Source organism: Myxocyprinus asiaticus, chromosome 20 (assembly GCF_019703515.2).
Source record: "Myxocyprinus asiaticus isolate MX2 ecotype Aquarium Trade chromosome 20, UBuf_Myxa_2, whole genome shotgun sequence".
NCBI classification, from domain to species: Eukaryota; Metazoa; Chordata; class Actinopteri; order Cypriniformes; family Catostomidae; genus Myxocyprinus; species Myxocyprinus asiaticus.
Window position 1 is genome coordinate 24,796,258 of NC_059363.1, and position 7,409 is coordinate 24,803,666.

Genomic DNA, 7,409 nt, shown 5'->3' on the forward strand with positions numbered 1-7,409 from the left:
TGCCCTGTGAAGTAGTTTGTGTTGCTGATGCATGAAAACCATGAGATGGTCTAAGGGGAAGAAAGAGGAACCCTGCTGCATGTCTACACCCTATGCAACGGGGACTGGGTCAAAGCGAGATGAGACACTAAGTGAATAAGGAAGAAAAAATAAGAGAAGGAAAGAGAGAGCGAGGCAATGGACTTACAATTTTGTTTACATTGTTGTGCAAAAAGGTGCAATAATCTAAAAGGTCCTCAAACCCACAACTAATCTATGCTAATTGTATGAAGTATATCTCTTAAAAGAAATACCTCTTACAGAAATGAGTATCTCATTTGCATATATTTCATTATATATAATAAATAAATTTTCATTTTATGGACGATGGTAAAAGAACGCTCAATATCCCAGAATACTAATGACAGAATGCAAATTTATCCCAATTTTTCATGTATTTTGAAAAAGTTACAATAAAATAATATTTTGTGGTCCTGTATAGCAAAATAAAAATGTTTTGATTGTTAATGTTAACTGTTTTGGCAGTACTGCACGTAGGGATGCACCAGTCCAATACCTGGATAGGTATCGTCTTCGATACTGATGTTTTTAGATGGATTGTGTACCGGTCCGACGAGCCCGATCCAAATCCGATACTGTGGGTGTGGTGATGTGGGTGTGGCCGAACGACATATGTGGAGAGAGAGGCACGCAGCAGTGTTTGTGTGTATGCATGTGTTTACGTGTTGCTGAAAAGCAGAACCATTTGTGTATATACTGAAAAGTATAGGAAATAAAAGACTCACGTTTATTGTTAACCTGGCCCCTGCTTCTTCCTTCACAAGAGAGCTAAAGAACTTATCACAGTGGCGCTGAAACCCGGGATTTTGAAGGAAGATACGCCATCATGGACTCCTCACCCTTCGCCGAACTTCTCAAGATCCTCGTCAGCATCCACCAAACTCAGCATCAGTCTCTGCTTGAGCTGCATCAGGAACAGTAGTGCTTCCAGGCCCTCCTTTAAGCTCAAGTGGATGATCGACAGGTGCTATGGAGCTTGATGCCCCAGGGGGATTCTACCGACGCGACCCCGGCCGCGCCATGCCTCACTTCATGCTCACCAAAATGGGACCAGAAGATGACCCGGAGGCGTTCGTGGAGTTAATTGAGCGGGCGGCTGAAGCAGCGGGATGGCTGGAGACCCAGTGGGCGGTCTGGCTGCTGCCACTGCTGTCGGGAGAAGCTCAACTGGCAGCCCAACAACTCCCAGTCACCAACCTCCTGGGGTATCAGAACTGGAAACAAGCCATTTTGCAACAGGTTGGCCAGAGTCCTGAACAACATTGTCGACGTTTCTGCTCGCTGACATTTAGCGAGCTCGGCCGCCCGTACACATTCGCCCAACTGCACCGGGAGATAAAGTCCTTGTATTAGTCCCCACATCGAGTTCTAAATTACTCGCCAAGTGGTAAGGGCCCTTTGAGGTCACACGGCAATTTAGGGAAATCAATTATGAGGTTAAACGAACAGATAGAGATGGAGCATGTCAGATTTACCAACTCCCGGAGAGTTAGGAGCTCAGACCGGAGGTGAACTTAAAAGCCACTGATCGAATCACCCCGGACACTTGGGGAGTAATAGAAGAATCCCACAGTGACTGGGCCAGCCCTGCGGTGTTGGTTCCGAAGAGTGACGGCTCGGTCCAGTTCCGTGTGGATTATAGAAAAGTCAAAGATGCATCTAAAATTGATGCATACCCAATGCCTCGGATTGATGAACTGCTCAATTGGTTAGGCGCAGCTCACTTTTATTCGACACTGGATTTGACAAAGGAATATTGGCAGATCCCCTTAACTCCCATGTCCTGTAAAAAGATGGCATTTTCCACACCGTTTGGATTACACCAATTTGTGATTCTTCCGTTCAGTTTGTTCGGGCCCCGGCTACGTTTCAGCAGCTCATGGACCAAATCCTCAGACCGCACGCTGCATACACCGCTACCTATCTGGATGATATAATTATTTACAGTAATGATTGGCAGTGGCACCTGCAGCATCTGAGGGCTGTCCTGAGGTCGAGACGAGCAGGAGTCACGGCAAACCCAAAGAAGTGCGCATTTGGGTGGGTGGAAGTACAGTATCTGGGCTTCCACTTGGATCACGGGCAGGTGAGTCTCCAAATTAATAAAACCTCAGCGATTGCAGCCTTCCCGAGACCTAAGACCAAAAAGGAGGTGAGACAGTTCCTGGGGCTGGTTGGCTGGCTATTATTGTAGGTTTATGCCTAATTGGATTGGATGGATGTGGACTCAAGATGGCGCCGAGTATGGCTGCTGCGTTGCGAGCTCCGACACAACATAGTAGTGTTTTGTTTGTTTTGTTCACAATTCTTATGTTTTTTGTCTTGGATGTTGTCTGCCTTATTGTCTATGGCAGACAAACACTTTTGGACATTGGTTCAGCAATTTCACACCGTAAACCAGACTTCAAATTCCTCAATGCCGACCCGCTGTTTACAAACACGTAAGCGGAGCCCTTTGTCTGGGCAGCCCGGACGCGGAGACGCAGGAGGAAAAGGGGAAACAGAGCCGGCGTTCTCATCAGAGTAAGACGCCACGCAAATCGACCCCCGCTACCCACTATTCTACTGGCAAATGTTCAGTCTCTGGATAACAAGCTCTGCGAGCTGAAGCGCGGATCTCTTTCCAACGAGAGACGAGGGACTGCTGCATTATCTGCCTTACGGAAACTTGGATGTCTGCGGAGATTCCAGACTCAGCCATTGAACCCGCGGGGTTCTCCGTGCACCGAGCGGACAGAACGAAAGACCTCTCAGGTAAAAGAAGAGGTGGTGGTGTATGTTTTATGATCAACAAATCCTGGTGTGATCAGAGGAATGTTCATTCTATCAAGTCTTTCTGCTCTCCTGATCTGGAATTTCTCATGCTTCTGTGTCGACCATTCTGGCTACCGAGGGAATTCACAGCGGTCATTATCACAGATGTGTACATCCTGCCACAAGCCGACACAGACCGGGCAATCAAGGAAATGTATGGGATTATAAGTGAGCAGGAAACCGCGCACCCTGAGGCTGCGTTCATTGTGACCGGGGACTTTAATAAAACCAGTTTCAAATCAGTCGCACCAAAATACCACCAGCACATTAGTTTCAACACACGAGGGGACCAGGTTTTGGACCATTGCTACTCTCCCTTCCGGGATGGCTACAAATCCCTCCCCCGCCCACCATTTGACAAATCGGACCACTCTTCCATTCTGCTTCTGCCCGCTTACAGGCAGAAACTGAAACAGGAAGCACCCACCCTCAGAACGATCCAGTGCTGGTCGGACCAATCAGACTCTATGCTACAGGACTGTTTTGATCACACGGACTGGGAGATGTTCCGGTCCGCCTCTGATGACGACATCGAGCTTTACGCTGATAGCGTAATGTGTTTCATCAAAAAGTGCGTGGAGGACGTGGTTCCGACCAGAACTATACGGATCTATCCGAACCAGAAACCATCGATAAATAACAATGTTCACGTGGCACTTAATGTGCGGACCTCCGCTTTGAATTTCAGGAACGCGGAGAAGCATAAACAAGCCAGTTATGCCCTCCGAAAAAATATCAGAACAGCAAAATACCAGTACAGGAGCAAGATTGAAGGACAGTTTAACACCACCAACTCTAGAAGCATGTGGCAGGGAATTAACATCATCACGGACTTTAAAGGGAATAAAAACTCCGCCATGAACACCGCTGCCTCTCTCCCGGATGAGCTAAATACTTTTTATGCTCGTTTTGAGGGAAAAAACACCGCCCTCGTGGAGAGAGCTCTCGCGGCCGAAGCTACAGAGGTTGGTTAACTCTCCGTCTCTGTAGCGGATGTAACCTGATCCTTCCGACGGGTGAATATCCGCAAAGCCGTGGGTCCAGACGGCATTCCGGGTCACATCATCAGAGCATGCGCGAAACCAGCTGGCTAGTGTTTTTACAGACATTTTCACGACGGTGGTAGGTCTGATCACTGACAATGATGAAACAGCCTACAGAGAGGAGGTGCACACTCTGACAAAATGGTGTCAGGAGCACAACCTCTCCCTCAACGTCAGTAAGACAAAGGAGCTTGTGGTAGACTTAAGAAGAAAAGACAGAGAACACAGTCCCATCACCAACAATGGAGCACCAGTGGAGAGAGTCAGCAGCTTCAAGTTCCTGGGTGTCCACATCACTGAGGAACTCACATGGTCCATCCACACTGAAGTCGTTGTGAAGAAGGCTCATCAGCGCCTCTTCTTCCTGAGACAGCTGAGGAAGTTTGGAATGAACCGCCACATCCTCACACGGTTCTACACCTGCACTGTAGAGAGCATCCTGACTGGCTGCATCTCCGCCTGGTACGGCAACAGCACCGCCCACAACCGCAAAGCACTGCAAAGGGTGGTGCGAACTGCCAGACACATCATCGGAGGTGAGCTTCCCTCCCTCCAGGAAATATATACCAGGCAGTGTGTGAAAAAAGCTCAGAGGATCATCAGAGACTCCAGCCACCTGAGCCATGGGCTGTTCTCACTGCTACGATCAGGAAGGTGATATCGCAGCATCAGGACCCGCACCAGCCGACTTCATGACAGCTTCTTCCCCCAAGCAATCAGACTTTTGAACTCTTGATCTCCCACGATCAAAATACATCAGCACTGCACTTTATTACCCTTACTCTTATATCTCACACCGGACTGTCATAAATTATATTATTATTATATTATATTCTCTCTTAACAACTTACTATCAACCGACAGCCTGAATGTCAATACAGTACAATACAACCTACATTCTATATATACTACTATATATACTTTTTTATATATATATTTTTTTTTTGAATAATGTGTATCTATATAGTGCATATTGTATACTGTACAGTGCATGCTATTATTTGTATATTGTTGTGTGTAATGTGTATATCAGACGTCTAAATTGTGCTGTGTTAATTTGATGTTATTGTAAATTGGTATATGTCTCATCACTGTCACGACTACTACAGGTGCATCTCAATAAATTAGAATGTCGTGGAAAAGTTCATTTATTTCAGTAATTCAACTCAAATTGTGAAACTCATGTATTAAATGAGTTCAATGCACACAGACTGAAGTAGTTTAAGTCTTTGGTTCTTTTAATTGTGATGATTTTGGCTCACATTTAACAAAAACCCACCAATTCACTATCTCTAAAAATTAGAATATGGTGACATGCCAATCAGCTAATCAACTCAAAACACCTGCAAAGGTTTCCTGAGCCTTCAAAATGGTCTCTCAGTTTGGTTCACTAGGCTACACAATCATGGGGAAGACTGCTGATCTGACAGTTGTCCAGAAGACAATCATTGACACCCTTCACAAGGAGGGTAAGCCATAAACATTCATTGCCAAAGAAACTGGCTGTTCACAGAGTGCTGTATCCAAGCATGTTAACAAAGTTGAGTGGAAGGAAAAAGTGTGGAAGAAAAAGATGCACAACCAACCGAGAGAACCGCAGCCTTATGATTGTCAAGCAAAATCGATTCAAGAATTTGGGTGAACTTCACAAGGAATGGACTGAGGCTGGGGTCAAGGCATCAAGAGCCACCACTCACAGACGTGTCAAGGAATTTGGCTACAGTTGTCGTATTCCTCTTGTCAAGCCACTCCTGAACCACAGACAACGTCAGAGGTGTCTTACCTGGGCTAAGGAGAAGAAGAACTGGACTGTTGCCCAGTGTTCCAAAGTCCTCTTTTCAGATGAGAGCAAGTTTTGTATTTCATTTGGAAACCAAGGTCCTAGAGTCTGGAGGAAGGGTGGAGAAGCTCATAGCCCAAGTTGCTTGAAGTCCAGTGTTAAGTTTCCACAGTCTGTGATGATTTGGGGTGCAATGTCATCTGCTGGTGTTGGTCCATTGTGTTTTTTGAAAACCAAAGTCACTGCACCCGTTTACCAAGAAATTTTGGAGCACTTCAGGCTTCCTTCTGCTGACCAGCTTTTTAAAGATGCTGATTTCATTTTCCAGCAGGATTTGGCACCTGCCCACACTGCCAAAAGCACCAAAAGTTGGTTAAATGACCATGGTGTTGGTGTGCTTGACTGGCCAGCAAACTCACCAGACCTGAACCCCATAGAGAATCTATGGGGTATTGTCAAGAGGAAAATGAGAAACAAGAGACCAAAAAATGCAGATGAGCTGAAGGCCACTGTCAAAGAAACCTGGGCTTCCATACCACCTCAGCAGTGCCACAAACTGATCACCTCCATGCCATGCCGAATTGAGGCAGTAATTAAAGCAAAAGGAGCCCCTACCAAGTATTGAGTACATATACAGTAAATGAACATACTTTCCAGAAGGCCAACAGTTCACTAAAAATGTTTTTTTTATTGGTCTTATGATGTATTCTAATTTTATGAGATAGTGAATTGGTGGGTTTTTGTTAAATGTGAGCCAAAATCATCACAATTAAAAGAACCAAAGACTTAAACTACTTCAGTCTGTGTGCATTGAATTTATTTAATACACAAGTTTCACAATTTGAGTTGAATTACTGAAATAAATGAACTTTTCCACGACATTCTAATTTAGTGAGATGCACCTGTATGTTGATCGGAACTGCACCCAAGAATTTCACACACCATTGCACTTGTGTATATGGCTGTGTGACAATAAAGTGATTTGATTTGATTTGATTTGAATTGTTCGACCATCACCATCCTGCAGACCGATCTCACTAAAAAGGGGGCACCAGATCCGGCCCAGTGGACGGAGCCGTGTCAGCAGGTGTTCACATGGGTGAAAGCTGCACTTTGCTGCGGGCCGCTCTTGCATTCTCCCGGGTTCTCTCTCCCTTTTTTGTTGCAGACAGATGGATCAGACAGGGGATTGGGGGCTGTATTATCCCAGGTAGTGGAGGGGGTTGGAGAGCCCCATGCTGTATTTCAGTCGGAAGCTCTCGGTGCGAGAGACGAAGTACAGCACAATTGAGGAGGAGTGCCTGGCCATCAAATGGGTGGCCCTCACCCTCCGGTACTACCTGCTTGGGAGGGCCATCACCCTCTGTTCAGACCATGGCCCGCTCCAATGACTCCATCGCATAAAGGATGCCAATGCGCAGCTCACCCGTTGGTATCTGGCTCTCCTGCCTTTTAAGTTCGAGGTGGTCCACAGGCCTGGGGCGCAGATGGCTGTGGCGGATTACCTCTCTAGAAATGGGGGGGGGGGGGGGAGAGAGTAAGTCACAGGCAGGATGGCTCCCCGGCCTGAGTCGGGTGATGGGGGTATGTGGTTATGTGGGCATGGCCGAGCGACGTCTGTGGAGAGAGAGAGGCACGCAGCAGTGTTTGTGTGTGCATGTGTTGCTGAAAATCAGAACCATTTGTGTATATATATATATATATATATATAC